The 19,967-nt window shown below is 40.8% G+C and overlaps 1 protein-coding gene across 2 annotated transcripts in view; it reads left to right on the top strand.

Annotated features, from left to right (window-relative positions):
- Window positions 1–19,967, top strand: part of rbfox3a (RNA binding fox-1 homolog 3a) — a 510,141-nt gene that overhangs the window by 102,061 nt on the left and 388,113 nt on the right. For both annotated transcript variants that reach the window (XM_066663315.1, XM_066663314.1), the window contains one exon: window positions 12,765–12,870. The gene's annotated coding sequence lies outside the window, so the exon portion shown is untranslated. The remainder of the gene's footprint in view (window positions 1–12,764; window positions 12,871–19,967) is intronic.

Here is a 19,967-nt window from a genome sequence, read left to right as displayed (position 1 = left end):
GTACATGCTGAAAAATTACATGATATCATGCAGATGTCTTTGTCTGGCGCAGCAGGTAGTGTCGCAGTCACACAGCTCCAGGGACCTGGAAGGTGACACTGAATTGGACCCACCCGTGACACTGAATTGGATAAGCGCTTACAGATAATGAATGAATGAATGTTAGATGCATGTGATGTGAATAATCCATAGCCGCTTCAGTATTCTCAAAACAATTTAGGTTAATTCCTATGCATCATATTTCATTCTGGCATAGCTTGAAAGTTAAGAGCCTCATTTGGAGGAAGTTAAAACATTTTTTTAAAGAATGTCACATTATATATTATCAAGGACAATACCTTCTTAAGTTTCAATGGAAGTAAATGTAAATATATTTAAAATAAATATAAATATATCTATTGGTCCATTCATCATGGTTTATTTACACAATGTGAAGGACAGCTGCTGTGCTCAAATGTAGTAAACTAAAAATAGACATACATGTCATTCACTGGACAGTGATAATATAAAAGTTAGTGATACGCATTATCACAGACTCTGACCATCTTTGTGAGTTCCTTTTAGCGCCTGAGGTTCCCACATACAGGTCTCCTTCACCTGCTGCCGACGTATTCCACAATTATAAATGATATTGTCTGCTGCAGTCAATGAAACAAAGATGCTGTGTACAGAAACAGGACAAATATTCTCCCTGTCTGACCATCTGCAGGCAGGCACAACTCAGCAGGAGCCCAGAAAATGAGGTCAGTTGGGCTTTTGATGCAAGAAAGCTGCAGGAGGACATGCTACCCCTGCAGTGCCGCAGCACGCACATGAAAGAGAGGAACTTTGCCAGTGTGTGCTGATGTATACCGCAATGTTTTGCCTCTGCTTTTCTCAAGGAAGACTGTAACGATCCCTCATATGATTCCATCTGGGATTTAAGTCTTATATTTTATTTTCATCAATGGATTTCCTGCTAAAATGGTGTTCATCATTGTCACTTTTCGTACCTTTAGTGACTGGTTGAAAGTTGATATTTTCAATATAATATTTATGAAATAGGAAACGAGGGGATGGAAGAGCACACTTAAATGTGGTCAAGTTGGACTCGAAGTACTGTGTTTCATTATTCAGTGTTCTCATGCACAGAACAGAAGCTGAGGACAGTGGTTGGTGTGGCAGTTGTGTACTGTGATTCTCTTCCCTTGGGCTCAGCTCGGTGCAGGTCAGGGTGCTGGGCCTGGTGCCAGACTGGAGTTTCCCCCACGTCTTCCTCAGTCCCTCTGACAACCACAGCCTTCAGAGGGACCTGTCACAGAGCAAAACGCTGACACGCTGCATGGCATATCCTTCCCAAACCACTTCTTTTGGAATTAAAGTACTTCCCAAGATTCTCCCCTTACAATATAAAATGCTGCAGTTAACTCTGTATGTATAGGAAATGAGCTTCCCTTTATTTACTTATTTATTTATTTACTTAATGAAAGAAATATGGCTTTCTCCAACCAACGCCAGGGATTATGATTATTTTGGTTCCTTTTCCTACCCCAGGCTCCCTAATTAAGATCCCTCTGTGCTGTTGCTTTTCATATAAAAAACGGGAAGTAAAAAATAGTTTCATCAAAGAATGCTACACTTGTGAGTAAACAAATTCTTCAGCTTCAACTTATCACAGCCATCAACGCATAGCTTTACTGATTGTCATTACAATGTAATCAAATCACTGTGAAACATAACTCTGTGGTCATTCCATCTGTACCAGCTTACAGGTATCTCGCATCCTTCATGACGGCAGCCTGTCTCGTTCCATTTTCAACGCTGTGAAATATTTGTTCAACAAAGTGTGAAATGCTGCAACATCTGTTGTGCAATTAGATATTTAGGCCCAGTGCTGGCCCACAATGCCTGTCAGCCTCAGCTTCTGTCCGCGCAGGTATGAAGAGTAACATAGTTAATTGGCCATCAGCTGCAGGCCCTGCATCTGTGTGGTGTAGGCACAGATGATGTTTCCCTTGCTGATTACATACTGCTGTATATTAGCCACAATAGCTTACAAGCCCCATGTTGCACTACTGTTTAACCTTATTTTTATGATTGATTCTTGATCCGTGTTTGCGCTTGCCACATAATTAGATCATTTTTTATTATTGCAGACTTAGTATAGGGACATATGGGCGATATGGACAATAATTTATCATTCTAGATTTCACAATATGCCTTTTTGAGGAAAACCACTCATTAAAACATGATACTTAGGCTGCATGCGTAATAATTGCACATGAAATTGCAATTAAAATACATTATACAATATTGACTATATGTGTGAGATCAGGTGATGTGGGTGGTTGGAAGGAATATGATTTACTGAAATTAACCAGCCATAATGTATTTAAGGAATCATCTGTGTTTGCAGTAACTCTTGTATTTAAAACATTGTAGCTTTTATTCATTCATTCATTCATTCATTATCTGTAAGCGCTTATCCAGTTCAGGGTCGCGGTGGGTCCAGAGCATACTTGGAATCATTGGACGCATGGTGGGAATACACCCTGGAGGGGGCGCTAGTCCTTCACAGGGCAACACACACATTCACTCACACACTCACACCTACGGACACTTTTGAGTCACTAATCCACCCACCAACGTGTGTTTTTGGACTGTGGGAGGAAACCCACACGGACACAGGGAGAACACACCAACTCCTCACAGACAGTCACCCGGACCAGGAATCAAACCCACAACCTCCAGGACCCTGGAGCTGTGTGACTGCGACACTACCTGCTGCGCCAGACAAAGACATCTGCATGATATCATGTAATTTTTCAGCATGTACATACGCCATTTTCCGCACACCTGTGCCGCCTTGTAGCTTTTATATTTGTTTAAAATTTGTGATTAATATCTTCTTAATATTTAGAGAAGCAAACTGAGACATGTGTATTCAGATTAGGACCCCTCTACAATAAAGGTGCAGTTATTTAGATAATACCAATCATATTGATCTTTCTCAGAAGACCAGCTGATTGATAGATTCATGGATTCCTTCTTATCCTTGGAGAAGAAATAGCTTTTCACATAATTGTTGAGGCGTACAGAAAGCTAACTGCTCCGAGAGGCCACTATTATGCTCTTCATTATGCTAATCTAAACAGTTCCAGACCTCTTTCTGCATCTTCTACATCCTGAGAATGATGGCTGGTATTGATAAATTAAGCTGTTTATATACAGACAGTGGATTCTCCATTTAAATGATGATCATTAAATCTGCATTAAACTAGTGCCAAAAAGTAAGTTCATCTCCTTGTCTGCTAAGAACTTTTCAGGTTGATTGACCTTTCCTTAGCATTTGCATGGACAGCAGATTGTCCACAAGCCTCTATCATTGTGGTACAGAGTAGGGGGACGGACAGGAAATGGATGATGTGGATGAGTGTGCCCCTGCTGCCGGAATCCAGCCCCCAGAACATGATTAATGACATACCGCTCTCTCCCCCTCTCGTTCTGTCTCTGTCAGGAGTCAAGTGGGCTGCAAACAATAATAAACAGTCCAGACCTTACCACACCGTTCAGTGTCTACAAACACACACACACACACGCACTGGCTTACAGACATACACACAGTGTTCTCTGATTATTTGTGTGGCAGGAAAATTAATTAAACCCATTTGTGTCCTTCACTGTAATTAAATGGTTTGCTTCTTTTTCTGAAATGTGGATTATTCCTAGTCTTTAGGTCACACCAAATGTGATGTGACTACACTCTAGGGAAGTAAAATATATATATATAATTTTTTCGACATGCAAGGTATTGCTTTTGAAAGTGCTAACACAGAGGATTATTTTAGGGTTTCTCAAAATTTACAAGCTACATTAAACACCCATATGATTTGTCTTTGGTGTATACAGCCCTTTAAACCTAAGGTAACACAGCACCCTGGGGTCTTAAAGATCAACACAATACCGTCCCCCTGCCTGAAGAGCCCTGTTCAGAATGACTACAGTCAGTGCGGGTTCTTTTAAATGAGAATAAACCATAGTTCAGTTCAGTGCGAGCAATCAGGTGTGAGGAGCCATTACCACTTGGTTCGCTTTCTTCAGCATTCTTGTTTTTGACATAATTAAACAATACACTTTTCGGTTTTGGTTGGCTGAACCTCGTCTTTGCTCTCACGTAAATGTGTGAAAATGTGTGATTGAAGTAGCCCAGCACATGACAAAAAAAATGGTGCAAAATAAACAACAAACTGAAGGGGATGTCTTTATTATACTAGTTTTGTATTGGAATACAATACTAATTTCCATACACAGCACCTAAATTATTATGTAAATGCCTTTAAAACCCACCCGCTCCCTTCATGTGTCTACTTCGACAGAAATTTTGTATGGAAACAATTGAAGGAAGCAACTTGTTTTTTATATTCATTAAAATATAGCTTAATAATTAGCCATTGTTTTGAACTGAATGCTAGGACAGCAGTTGTGATTTAAGGAGTTATGTTACACTTTTATCTCCTGCCGAGCCAGACCACAGCCCTGTCTTTCCTATTCATTTTATCCACTAATTGAATTCACGCAGATGTTTCTCCTTAGCTGGCCTTGGTCTTAAAGGTTAGAATCCTATCGTTTGAATGGTATGTTAAACTAACTACCTTTACCCTGAAGACAACACACATACAGATGCACACAAGGCCTGTGACTTTATTAAGTAGCACTGTCTATCTCATCTCTCCCCTGAGTCCATCACTTCACACCGTCACATCCTTCTCCGCCTGGTACTCAGGAAGTGCCACGGCCAATCAGCTGCAGGACTCCTGCAGGATCCCCTGTGCTGTGGAGCAGAGTCTGCTTCGCTCTCAGGCAGGCCTCACCGTCCATCATACTGACCACTGCAGGGCCTCAACTTCACCTTGCTGACCAGTGAGGAGGAAAAGAGTCAAAAATCGCCAAGGCCTCTGTTAGCCGGGATGTATTACCATGAGCTGCAAGAAGCTGATTTTGATCCAAGGATAAATAGGATAGGATGCACTGATGGATAGAAAAACATCTGCTATTGCATTGGATTGCACTTGTGGGTTTACAGTGGATTGCAGACTTATTTATTTATGAAGTGTTAGGTAAACAAGGCCTAATAATGATGCTGCTGAAATGAGGTGTTGGCGATATGCTGGGTGGGTGTGTTTGAGTTAGTTTAAATTAAACGCTGAAAAGGACCTTGCTGCTTTGTGTAACACACTATAAATGAGCTTGCATGATTGTATAAGACACTTTGGGTCTCCCACTCTGCCTAGGCATTGTAAGTATGATAATGGCCTGTTTGACGGAATTGTCAGCTTCATTGTGTCATGTTGGATTTGGGGGAGGGAGAGGGAGAGGGAGGGAGTGTGAAAGAGACGAAGAGAGAGAGACAGAATCTCCCACTCGTGAGAGTCCACTTTATCTCAGTAATTGGCTCAATAACGGGGAAACACTGTTTGTGTGTCTGATAGCAAGGACACAATCCACTCAGAAATGCGCGCACACACACACACACACACAGAGACACAAACACACAGCATTTCTTTAAGCACAGGAAAAAAGAGGCATGTAGGCGGTTTTCCTTAACCCACCTCGTTATGTTATGATTGAGTGGCCGGGGGAGGAAAGCAACTCTTCGTCTTGACCTAATTGAGGCATGTGTACTATTGCACTTAGGAGGTGACCACTCTGAGATTGCCTGATTCTAACCTGTGTGGTTAACGTGCTGAACTCTATAGACTGAACATTAAGTGTTTATACATTAGTGCATTTCAGGTACTGGAGTTGCAGTCTTACAGGTGTAATGTCTTGAATGTATGATTTTGTGCCCACTACCAACAATTCATGGCATGCATGCAGTGAAGTGGTTCAAAATAACAGCAACAGTATGCATTTGTTTGATGCATGATGCATCAGCACTAAGTAATGAACTACATGGATCTGTTTTGACTAAAGTCTGCAGCTACAACCTTATTATTTTAAGCTCACAATAAAGCAGTGTTTTGATGCTTTTTCTGTTTACATTTTTAAACAGCTCTTATATGTAAAGAGAATGATATGTAAAAAGACACTTTTTTGGTCCTTAAAATATTGGTAAGTGTCAATCAGGCTCTATTATATATTGGAGCGAGTGCTTCTGCATGTGGCATATTCATGTGGAAAAGTGTGATTGTGTGCTTCTGTCTCTTTGGTTGCTGATCCTGTGGTTGCTCTGTAGGAGTTTCAGGCAGCCCATACATGTCTGAGAGTGGGTGATAACATTGTGTAAATATACTTCTGTATTTCTCTTCACCTGCGATGCCCAGTAATACTGCTGACACAGTGATGTGTAATCACACACGAAGGCTGATATCCTTGTAAGCATCAACAGGCTTCAAATGAGCCACTTCCTCTGTGATAACATCAGAACCCCAACTGTGAAACTAAGGCCTAGCTGATGATTTTATATGAGACTTGTCTTTGAACCATAACCATCTCAATGTTTGGCAGTTACTTTGACTACACTCGTCAAAGACATTTGTTTACTTGTTGTTTGTTTGTTATTTGTATGTCACATGCATTTTTAAAAACACAACAACTAAAGTATGCAATTGCATATTAATAAATACTTGCAGACATTAGCATATTTTAAAAGCCTTTATAAGAGGTCAAATTTAAAAAGGTGTTTCATTGTGAAGACACATTCCTAATTGTTTTATTGTTCATGTTAAGATAACAGTGTACACTTCTATTAAGGTACATTTTTATTACAAATGTAATTATTAATTAGCAATATATGGTGGCACAGCAGGTAGTGTTGCAATCACATAGCTCCAGGGACCTGGAGGTTTTGCGTTCAAGTCACGCTCCAAAGGACTCTCTGTGAAGAGTTTGGTGTGTTCTCCCTGTGACTGTGTGTGTTTCCTCCGGGTGCTCTCATTTCCTCCTTAGGTCCAAAAATACACTTTGGTAGGTGGATTGGCGACTCAAAAGTGTCCCTAGTTTTGAGTGAATGTGAGTGTATTACTGCCTTGCTCCCAGTGATTTCGGGTAGACTCCGGACCAACCGTGACCCTGAACTGAATTCTGTTGGCTATATTTATTTGTTGGTGCACTATTCTCAGTCCAACAGTGACACTGAGGTGCTTCACTTCAGCAGCACTGCTGTGTCACAAACAGCAACATGTCACTGCTACATCAGTGTCACTGCAGTGCTGATACCTGCTATGTGGTACTCTTTTGGGGGTTCTGACCATTGGTGATGGACTACAATTTGTAATTAAAGAACTGCAGAGTGCACCATTGTGGCATATGGTGGAGCCAGTTGGAAAATGAATGTAGAAAGTAGAAGGTCATTTTAATGTTCCTGCTGATCAGTTTAAGTCCAGTTTATACCAAGAAATCAGGAAAAAAAATGATTGACGAGATCAAAATCGGATTTCCTTTCTACTTGACTATGTGAACAGCAAAGAAGTAGCAAATATATATACACACAAATGGTTGTTGGGCATGGCTGTAAACAAAGGTATATAGGAAAGAGGTCCCTAGAATGGTTGCTTTAGACTGAAAATCTTAACAATACAGGTAGTGATTGGAGAAGTGCCATGAATTTTCTGTATATTCATATGTGAGCGCTTGGTAATTGTGTTTGACTGAAGTTTGCAGATTACAGCTGGAAGCTAAGGAAGGGACAAAGAGCACTGACTCAATGGGATTAGTCCTACATCATGTAAGGACATTCACCCAAGTGGAACAAAAACCTCATTAACATCTCATGGAAACACTCTTTTAATTAGCCACATTTTATTCCATTTAAAGCTTTTACACATGCACAGGAGCTTCTGTAGGCCTCTAAAATGTGTCAAAATATAGTGACTGCAGATGTAGCTTGAAAATAGGTGAGCATACACCATTTAAGGTCACCTTTTTAACTAACCATCAGCTATTTTATTATTTTTTTTAGAGTATTATTACTAGATTAGAATGGAGGACACACCATAGGATCCAGTGACTTATAGATCATGCGATTTGAAAACAAAAGCCTAAGAACAACAGGGTGTAAAATGGATTTTGCCCATGCAAGTGCTTTGTGCCTTTTTTATGTGCTTTGGCAGAGTTAAAATATCTGTTTGTATGTTTCTCCTTGCTGTGAATTTTGCAATCCATGATCGTTTTTCTGCTCTTTTCCCTTTGGGCGTGTTGAGGTGAAAAGCTGGTTAAGGTGTGGAGGGTTATCGTGATTGGGTGGAGCAGCAGCAGGCGACTGGATGCAGTGGGAGCAGATACAGCTAATTCCCCCCCGAATCCATCCCTAATCCTTTTGTCTGTTCACGTCACCAGGCAGGTACCATTCATATGAGAGCATTAACTCTGCGAATGCTCTCCTCACTACATGTTATACCGTATTGGGATGAAGCTCCCTCTTCCAGATGTGGGTTACGCGAGGACAGCCCCATCTCTGTGCTGCGTCTCAGAGAATCAAAGCACTTTCAGAAGCCAAGGGAATGAAATTTTCACCACGGTCTCACTCCAGTGGCTTCCAGCAGCAGACTGGTGGGGAATAGTGGGGTGGGGATGTGGAGGGGGTGTCAAAGTGTGCCATGGCTGCAGGAATCACTTGAGAACATGTCAATCTGTGGCAGTGGGCAGTGGCATGGAACTGATTGCCCTGCTAAAACAGAAAAAAAGAAAGATCCCCTCACACATTCACACCCTAACAATTACAGCTTCTCTGCTGCGGTCTCTAGGCTCTTCTCAGAGGCACCGGTCATGCGGCGGTGGCTGTGCTGCTGGCCACTTTTTTTTTTCTCCCTTCCCCTCACAGCACCCAGACTTGTACCCTGCTGGAGAAACAACCCAGATATATTTCCTTTCCACAGTCCGCTCCAACAGCGTTCAGCCCTTCAGCGGCCTTGTTGTCAGGCAACTGTCATGGAATGAGCAACGGTTCAAGAAAAGACACGTGTGTAACCCCTGCATTCATTTTCCAGGCGAATTGTTTCTCCCAGCGTGTTGTCAGATTCCCAAAAGCAAAATATCAGCACATATCAGACTGGCATTACTGGGAGAACAAAAGAGCGTTTCAGTTTGTTATCACCTGTGACTGCTGGCTAGAAAGAATGTCAATTTTCTGCACCAATTTATCCTACATTGCTTCAGACACACACATGGCCCCACACACACAGATGGTTTGTTTTTATCTGCTTCTTTGGCAGGTACTTCCAAACGAGCAAGGTGCTATTTATAGCACACTATCATTACGGTTGTCCTCAACATGCATATCTCTCTTTATCATGCTAATGTAGCTACAAAATTCACAAAGTAATTGCACGCTGCATTTCAGTTTAACTCTGTGTCTGTGTGCGATAAATCATCAAATATTTGTTTAGTTTCTCAAAGAGTCTTTTTTCTGTAATCAACTGTTTTGTTACAGTCACTCAGTGTCTTTCAAAAAAAAAAAAAAAAAAAAAAAAAAAAAAAAAAATTATATATATACAAATTATATATATATTACATGAAGTGATTGGCCAGCAAAAAACAATCTTATTTTGCACTGTTTCAATGGCACACTGACATTTTTGGCTTATTAGTGAATTGAGCTGCACATATCTGTGATATGTCAACAGTTAGGGGTTTCTGTAAAACCACTCTGACTCTAATAAGTCACTTCATGTGGGACTCTGTGTTTTATGTATGGGTAGGCATTGTCTGTTGTTTGGTGCCCCTGACTGCAAAATTTCACATGCCACTTACCTTGGGCGTTTTTAAAAGTAATGTATTTGATCACACATGGATCACTTTTTTTCCACAGATAAATAGCCATAAACTGACATTGCTAATTTTATCACCATGATTGCTCTGCTGAACATCTCTCTTTGGCATCATAGACTGTTTTCCATGGGCTAAGGTTTGCTAATCAGATATGTTTTTTTAAAATAAGGAGCAGCTTAAGCTGGTATATAAAAATGTGGCACCCACTCACTACAATTTTGCCACAAAATTCATTGGCTTTGCCACTACAGATGTTTATATCAGTCTACCCTGCTTAATGTCAGCTATTGTTTGTAAGTGCTTATATGTCAAAGTACCTTTTTTTTCCTATTCCAAATACACTGTCAGAGGACACAGTATGAATCACGCCTGTATAGCTAGTTCAAGCAAAGACCTCCACTATCTATTAAGCATTGAATGCAATTGCTTACCACTCTACATAGCTGAGAGCTCGTTGCATTGGACTTGAAACCTACTAGTGGAAGTGTTTTCTCTCTGTGTGCTTTTCCCTGTACTGTACAGTATGTTTGGACTCTGCTGAGGTGCCTATCTTTTGTGTACAGCCTGGAGCTGAAGCGCTTGACAGTTCATTAAAGAACCGGGAGAACGTCTGTCCTTATTTTTGGATGGCGTGTTGGAGGAGAGGGATTGCACGAGCTGCCAGGAAGCAGTGAGGGGCGGACACAGGGAGCTAAAGTGGAGCTTTTCTCTGTACTGGCATTGTATTTCCAGGGGCTTCAAAGCTGTCTGCCCCAGAGCTGCTGGCTCTGGATGCACTTTAGAGAATGGCTACCTTGATCAGCTGACTGAAGAGACAGATTTATGATGAGCAAATAATGTTTACAGCTGAGAATATTGACAGCTTCAGTTAGCCCTAGAGTTAATTTTAGCAAGTACAACAAGAGCAAGAGTTGATCAGCTGGCCTAATTCCACATTTAAAAGCTTGTAAGTATGCATTTAGTATGTTAAATGCGCATTTATAATTTGGAGCCACATAGTCATTTATTTGGTAATGCTTCATTTGAATATTGTGTTGCAGATATTTTGAAGAATCTTATCTTTTCATTTATTTCTTTTCACCCCAATAAGTGTTAAATACTAATATTTAAAAATGTTTTCCCTGTTTAAAAAAACATGTATCTCCATTTTTGCAAATTTGTAGTTTACTACATTATTTGAACACAACAGTTGTTCTCCACATTGTGTGAGATTTTCACAATGAATGAACCAATAGAAACGTTCCAAAGTTATTTAGAGTCAAATCTTTTTACGTTGAATTTCGTTGAACGTTAAGGTTTTTTTTATTTGTTTTTCTACTGCCTCTTCTTCTACTGTAAAATTATTAAATGAAAATTCTTTTAGGGCCACTACACTGACCTTGATTTTAAACCCTTGATTTTTGTTCATTCATTTGTTTATTTGTTTATTCATTCAACTTATTTTAAAACGTAAAGCTGATAACTGTAATTTCTTTGTGAACACACATTCTATTTGCAACCATTTCCCGTAATGGTAATGTAGCTTTTAAGGGCGTTAAAATTGCTTGTTTAACTTATGCTGATAACACCTTTCAGTATCCACCACAACTGAAAAATCTCAAAAAACTCTGAGCTTCTCCAGATTAGTGCACCAAACATTTCCTTTGCACACTCTGTGTGTGTGTGTTAATTTTCAAACTAGGTTTGTTACAGGATGTCTGCCCAGTACTAATATCCAGTAACAGGTCAGTGCCATCTCTGGTGTTTTTAGACATTTGATCTTTTTCAGGTGAAAGTTACATTAATTTTTTTCTTCAGATATTGACAACAATTGATTCAATCTAAAATTCTATCATTTGCATCATGGTGGTTCCAACCCTGTGTAATTTCGCGCATTCTCCCTGTGTCTGTGTGGGTTTCCTCCAGGTGCTCATGTTTCAAAAAGAAACACACGTGGGTAGGTGGATTGGTCAAAGATGTTGAATGAATGGAAAAACTATCAAGGATGGCATGGTAATGCTACAGTTAGTGTTGCTGCTACACAGCTTCAGGGCCTCAGGGTCCTGGCTGTAATCCCCAGCTCTGGTCACTGTCGGTGAGGGGTGTTCTCGCCTTGTCTGCGTGGGTTTCCTTCTGGTGTTCCAGTGTCCTCCCACAGTCCAAAAACACATAATGTCTGGTGGATTGGTTGTTTGAAATTGCCCAGAGGTCAGTGTGTGAATGAATGGGTAATGCATTGGCACCCTGTGCAAAGTTTGTCCCTGCTTTTACTCAATGATTATGTATAGATTCACCATGACTCTGATCAGGATGAAGCAGCCGCAGAAAATAAATGCATGCATTTGAAAACTATGAAAACTATTTTGTTTACACTTGTATTAGTATCATGATGGGTACTGCTGGCCATGTGCTGTCGCCATACCAACACAGAGCCAGTTTATGTAAAGGACAAGTAAGCCAGTAGTTGCAGCACAGAGAAGTGAGGCGAAGTATGAGTATAACATTAAGTCTATGCAAGAGCAACGGTGGCGAAATAAATGGTTCGGTAGGGGAGAGATGACCCTTTTCTGCACCCTGAGGCTGTCACACTGTTTTTCTCCGTCAGCATCATCTGTAACCTCCAGCAGAGAGAAGGAGAGGTAGGGAAAGAGAAGGTTGTTGTGGAACTCGTCCTCTGCCAGTTTCCTGTGTGGTAGCTGGAGTCGGGGCATGGCAGAACAATGCAGATAATCAGGGAGATCTGTTTTTACTGGCAGATAACTTTTGATGACCTATAAAGACCTGCTTTGCACACTGCCTCCTTTATTCAGCACAGCTAGGAACATTGTCACGTGATGCTGGAGCCTTGGGCTGCCTTATTTCCTTTAGAAATTACGAAAGGCACACTGACAGAAAGATCTGAGGACCTCTGAAACTCTTGTGTTGAGTTATGATTCATGTGTTGATTTAAAATTCTTGCACACTTTAATGTGACTTCCTGATGCCGTTTCATAGCTGGCTTGGTTCCTTTAAAATGTCTTTGTCCATTTTTTCTTTAGAATCTCATCCAATCAAAAAGCAATGCTGGCAACTGAATATTAGCTCCAGGAAGCAGTGGAAAGCATCCAGTGTCCTACGAAGAAGAAAAACGACTTCTCTGATCTGGTAGGCATCTCTTGCTTTATTTTTCCCATTAAAGAAAGGAATAAATCATTCTGCTGTGTCAGAATTGATGTAGCCTTTTCTGCTTATTTTCTGTTTTTCATCCCAAAATTTAGCCACCAATCATTACAGAGGAGTAAGAATTTAACAGGGGTTTCTGCGGCGATGAAGTTATATTAACAGAAAGAAAAGATTAATGTAATTAATAGGAGCTGAGGAGTGAGGGTGGATGTGGGACTCCCCATTTGCGGGGTTATTTCTGCTTGAGTGCACAATGGGAAATCACTGGGAGGCAGAAATCGGGCTGGAAGCAGCAGGAGGTCCTGAGGACTACTTAGGGCCGGATGACTGATTTGGGTTTCAAATCGGCAGAGATGCTTTGGCTTTTGGGAGCCTCTTGGAATAATTTCAAGAGCTCCCCAAATCCCGGAGCTATATTGAAAGTATTCTTGGAATTGGTTACAATTCATATTTTCCCCCCACTATTCCAATTTTAAATTTGTTTCTCATTTAAAGTAAATACTGGGTCTAAGCTCCACTTGCTCTTGTCACCCTGGGAATGAATGTGCTCCACTCGAAGGGACACAAGCGCCAGAGAGGATTTGGTTGCTTGTTCAGTGCCTGTATGGAGGGGGACGTGTGTGAATACGAGTGCACTTGAGCTGCTGAGCCAGGCCAGTGCTGCTTTGAGTCAGGTGCACACATGACTAAACACCACATTTCCATCCACAGGGTGTGTGTAGATATGTGAGCCACGTTTGCCTGATTTATATCATTGTGGCAAGTCTGTTTAATAGTCTAACCTGGTTCTTTCCAGGAAACACAATAATCTTTTATGTTTTATGAGTAGTATTCTTGTAATAATTCTCAAGTGATCAAGATCAGTCTCGCAATTATGACCACTTTAAGACTGATATATGCAGTTAACATTTTCTTTGATTTGTTTTTGCTCAGACAAACTGTAGTATTAGAATGGCAAAAAGAAACAGTGTTTAAATTAAGTAAAGTAAATTAAGCAGTGATATGCTTTTGTTTTTTACTATATTTTATCATTCATTTATTGCATAAACACTCTATATATTAGTGTTAACTTAACCCTTTCAACGCAGGCTGCTCTAGAATCCCAGCATTTACACCATTAATAATCATTCCATTTCTGGTTTCAAAAGTGTGTAAGTTTAATGGAATTTAACAATTTTACCCTGATCTATGCAGACTGAGAGGAAATCACAACCACCTGTGATCTTAACTAAGAAATAACAGAAAGCAAGTCATTATTTTTTTTTCTTTGTTGTGAATTAAAGTTTATCTAAATGTGGTATTTTTCAACAGCACTAGTAAGTAGTGAACAACAGTGTCGGAGGCCTTATGAAGGTTGAGTAATCCATTTGTGAGAGGGAGCCGGAGATGCTGGTGGCACTGAGTGTAGTGTTTCTGAAGGAGCTGGAGATGGAGTGGGACAAGGTCATTAGGATTCTGATGGAGTGTTGGCGTCTGGTGGTGCAGAGCCATGCTTGGCTGCTTGGCATGGTAGGGCAGCACAGTGGCCATTAAGGCAGCTGGGTTTGGGGGTCAGGGCCCATGGAGGGCACTGCTGGGAGCATGCGTCAGGCTGCACTCCAATGAGTACCCTGGGCAGGTGGTCTATGGGGGGACAGCGGGCTGGAAGACCAGGACAAATTGGCACAGGGAGGCTCATTTCCCAAGCCCAGCATGAGGGACAGCATAGTGACTCAATGAAAGGGGCTGAAAAAAAATACAAAAGCAAAGACTCCCAAGGGCACAGGAGTATGAGTGATGATTTAGGGGAGAAGTCAGTCGTTTGTACTGCTCCCACATACTCTATGGGTGCACTGGTCACTTGCCCACACCAGCTGTGCTTCACAGAAAAGGCCAAGGGCTACAGGCCCAAGCGCATTTGTGTTTAACTGGATGTTTTCACACACAAACAACCACATTAGGACAAACAAAACATGATAGACACTATACATGTATGTATAAACAATTCTGTGGCTTGGCACTGTGCAGGATCCTATGCTTTGAGTTAACGTTTTAAGGTAACATCACTTGCATATAACATATGATTTTAGAATCGTTCGCCTGGACACATGAAAACATTACGTAGGGTAAATTAATTCCATGTGTTTATATGTATTTACATGAGAACATGTGATGCTTTTGTGTGTCCAGGTAAAAGATTCTAAAAGTTTTGACCCAAGTGGTGTGCCATATGTGCCTACTTTTTCAGCAAGTGTCTAATGCTTTTGGCTTCACCATTTCAAGCCATTCCATTTATGCAAGCTGTTCCACTTTTTCAATGAAAGACTGAAGATTTTTGTGTTTTATAGTCTTTCTATCATGTTCAAAGACCAACACATCTTGATAGAATAAATGATCACCCTATGCGGTAGGCTAACTACAATGCTGAATGCCTAGCCTATCTTTGTTGGAATTGTGAAAATCTGAGATTGCACTTTTTTTATTATTTATTCCACAATTCATATATTCATTATATATTCTATGTACATTAACCTAGGGGTGTGCTAAAATGAAAGCTATAACTCTTTCTATTTAACTTATTTTGCTAAATCATTGGGTAACAATTTGGCTCACCATAAAGGACAAAAAAAATCTATTAAGATTAGAATCTCAAATTTTGGATTCTGAAATGGGCTGGTGTGATTCTGAACCACATTGCGTGATCCTTTGTTATCAATATGGCCGTTAGTGAGGGGGAAAAAAAACAAAATTAACCGTTGTGGTGTTCAATTCTAAATAAAACAGTTTCTTCGTATGTTTAAAACATTTTGCCAGAGAAAAAGATTTTGCCAGAGAGCTTTGAATATATTGTCTGTGCAAATAGTGGGTGGATTGTGGCTATGTGAAGAAAATCATTGTACAGTGTACACTGTCCTTGGTGTGACTGCTTTTGTACTGTGTTTGAATCAGTGAGTGACAGTTTTTTACTTGTGACGTTAAGGTTTTCTGACACTGAAGATGAGCACGTATTCTTGAATAAAACGGAGAAAATGGTAATGAAATAAAGCCTATTTATATATAACATTTTTTTTGTTTGGTTTTGGTGACCTTGAACACAACCCTTAGTTCTAGGGTAATACCATTTATGTGCATAGGTTTGCCATTTTGGTTTGATAAATTAATGCAAATTAACCTTTTCTCCTCCATTTAATTCAGTAGGGTAATAGCTAAAAGGAAACCCATGCGTGTGTGGAGAGGTGAGGTGTGGTCATTGCAGAAACTGCTTACTTGAGTTACATAGTATTATGGATGCTTGTTCCACATGTGTGTCAGCGGGGCTGTGCATTACTCTGGTGAGGTCCAGGCATGCCTGCATGTGATTTAGGGAGACAGCGGGTGTGTGAAATGTGTATTTCCCACACACCCTTGCCAAAAGATGACACATGCCCTCTATACATCAGCAGCCAGGGATACAGCAGTTGACACCTATTCATCTCGCCCAGACCTGTCTGCATGTTTTTAAAGGCTGTTAAAGTGACATCCATCAGAACAGGTGAAATTCGGCGTACAGCGGCCATTCTGGGTGTAGCAGCCCTGAAACTAGCTATCTAAAGTGAGTGGCTGGAAATGCCATCCGTTCTCAAACCCAATGACCAATCACCAGCAAGACGTGAGTGCGGCACATATCACACCGCCTTTGTAAAGTGGTAATAAAGTAAACAAATTGTTCAGAGTCATATTTCTGATTGTTCTTGAGAATATCCAATAGGTGACAACTTTATTAAACAGAGGCAGATTTATTTTTGAAAGCACTCGTTTTGGTAATACATTTTTTTTGAAGGACAATAATGCCATCAAGACTTTTTCTCACTCTCATGCATGACACTGTTGATAAGTGGATGGTGAGTTATAAATCTCCTCTCAAGTCTGACCTGCTCATGCCTGTGCACACAGAGGCAGTATGTGCGAGATGAAGCCGATTGGAATGAGCTTGTTTTACATTTGGTTCACCCTTTAACGTTAAATCAGCTGCTCATTTTCGAGATTGAAAACCCTTGGGGTTATATCGCACCCATTTCATCCATAATCATTTGTTTGTTCAATGTGCCATCTAGTGCACAAAAACTCTGACTCCAGCTCATAAAGAGAGGATTTTTACCCCCTCTGTCACAGCATGCTCTCAGTTGATAACGGACGGTCCTTAAGGGACAGACATACACAGTTTGTTTCTAATGGTTACATCCCCACAAAACGTGCGCTTTTTGTCATTGAGATCCTGTAGAAGCTTGTATACAAATGAAGGTGGACAATAACGGCAAATGCATAATCTTATGATATGATATTTACGTGATAGAAGTCATTCACCGTCATGCCACATTCTGTAAAATACAGTCCAATATATAATTTTCCAGCAAAAGATTGAGACCACTATCCATTTATTCAAATTCCAGTGATGAAAATGGCGATTATTTATTTTTAGGAGATGTGCGGATATTAGATGTAAAAAACAGGTAAGGCCAGAGGACTTTAAATATTAATGCTGTATGTTTATAAAGTGAGACTTTCAACCACAGTGCAAGACTTGACAGACCAACAGAACTGTCAGATAACAAAAATAATATAGAGGAGAAAAACAAGCACCACTTTTAAATCAGATATGAAAACACAATCCACAGATACTTCTGGCTTGTCTTCCGCAGTGTGTAGGCATCTCAGTATTACAGGTCTGAAACAAACAAACACACACACACACACACACACACACAAAGATGCTGTTGATGTTCTTGGAGCAGCGGACTAGCCAACAAAGTCCAGTAGTCCAGGCTTCAACATTAGTTCAATAGGTCACCGATCATTTTGGAGATGTGAAAAAATGTTTATAAACAAGTCATTCTGAGGACTATTTTTCAGACTATTTTTTGGACAGTGGAACCTCAGTTCACAAATATCTTCCTTTTCAAACAAATAGGTTCACAAACATTTTTCAGTAAAAAATGTCTTGGTTGGTGACGGAATCTTCCATCAGTGAGATAAAACATAGAACATGTCAGTTATGTCGCTGAGTGCACAGCTCAGCTGAATACGCAGAAAATGTTTTTATTTTTTTAGCATTTATATTGAATAAGGGCGGCACGGTGGTGCAGCAGGTAGTGTCGCAGTCACACAGCTCCAGGGACCTGGAGGTTGTGGGTTCGATTCCCGCTCCGGGTGCCTGTCTGTGAGGAGTTTGGCGTGTTCTCCCCGTGTCCGCGTGGGTTTCCTCCAGGTGACTGTCTATGAGGAATTTGGTGTGTTCTCCATGTGTCTGCGTGGGTTTCCTCCGGGTGCTCTGGTTTGCTCTGGCGCCCCCTGCAGGGTGTATTCCCGCCTTGCGGCCAATGATTCCAGGTAGGCTCTGGACCCACCTCGGCCCTGAACTGGATAAGCGCTTACAGATAATGAATGAATGAATGTATTGAATAAGCCGCCATGAGGCCAAAGAAGATAGCAAAGAGATAGAAGCATTTTGAAAAGAAATGACATCTGAGAGTGGCTTCTCACTGTTTGGTATGACAATCTTCAACCTGCACCAGACTGAAAAATATAAAAGCCATCAAAGTATCAGATGTTGCATTTATTTAATCTATATTTGGTTTTAATACCTCTGTGTAATGTTGTATGCATGTAAATATTAACATACAAGTTTAAATAAGCAATGCAGTCACTCGTGAATACATCGTATTTTGAGGGGCCTGCAATGGATACAATACAGTTTACTATAATTCATTTGGGGGTTAAAAAAAACCCCAGAATTTGATTTCTAACAAATCAGTTTTCCAACAGCTTTCTGGAACAGATTAAGGTTGTGGACTGAGGTTCCACCATAGAGTGGTCTCAGATAGTACAGCATGTGCTTTGTTTTACGTGGTGGGTATTGTTATACATATTATAATGGTTTAGATCCTATTATATAGGGACCAGTTAGGCGGTGTTATGATGTATGGAGAATCTGAACTTGATCTCCTGACAGTAGGGTGGGACTATCTGCCATGCTACATGGTAGGTGCATGTTGTTGTGTGTACACACTACAGCAGTTGATGCTTTAAAGTGTGACAGTCACTCCATATGGAGACTAAGCTGAATCAGTTTGAACTTATTATTATTATTAAAGGTCTTTCAGCCCCTGCTCTTTTTTTGAAAAAGACAATGCAGAGTAATACTTGGATTATAGTAAAAACTGCCTGTTTAATTGTAAGGCATAAAGAGAGAATGGAAAGTGGACACACACACACAAACCGACCACCCCCCACACACACATGCATTCTCAGCAAGAAAGTTATGACACCCTAAAAATTTGACACTTAATGTGCTTTTCTCAGACAGTCTTTTTGTGACTTCATTTTTCATAATAGCAGTACTGTATGTTCATATCTCCCAAGCCTATTGAAATATATAGGCTGTTTCAATAGAGCCGAGACACAAGAGTGCACCTTGAGATATGATGTTTTGACTTAATTCACTAGAAGCAGTAAAACTGTCCTAGAGTCTGCTCCATTCTCTTTTTCAGCTGGTTATCAGGAGGCTAAATGGCACACAGATCTTGTTCTCCTCACTATCTTCGTCCAGGTCATTGACTGTCTGTGGCTAATCCCTACTTGTCGAAGCCTCATGTTCAGGCATTAGTGGCAATTAAACACGGAGTTTGGCTCCAGATGTGTGGCTAAATGTGGAGTGTAGAATTGGCTGGGGCTCACTGGCACCCATGTGGCCAGACTCTTCGTCAGCTCCCTGCCAAGCAGATCCTCTTGAGCATATTCCTCTACAGAAACTTGCACACAGAGCAGATACACCAACCTCAAACACACACATATATAAACACACACACACACACACACATTCCCATGAATCTTGGGCTCACTCACCCAGCATGGCTCACAGTCACAGCCTGTTCCTCTGGCAGCCCAACTGCTGACGCCGTCACCTGTCTTTGTGGATGAAGGTGATTGTGTTAGCACAGTCGTGCCGAGGAGCTGGCACACCTCACCCACATTAGCCCTCAGAGAGAGGGTTTATGGACTGGAGGAGAGAAGGCATTGCCTGCTCTGTCGTTCTATAAACAAGCAATAATTTGTCCTTACCA

This window comes from Hoplias malabaricus, chromosome 3, assembly GCF_029633855.1.
Source record: "Hoplias malabaricus isolate fHopMal1 chromosome 3, fHopMal1.hap1, whole genome shotgun sequence".
Lineage (NCBI taxonomy): Eukaryota > Metazoa > Chordata > Actinopteri > Characiformes > Erythrinidae > Hoplias > Hoplias malabaricus.
This window is presented reverse-complemented; position numbering and strand designations above follow the sequence as displayed.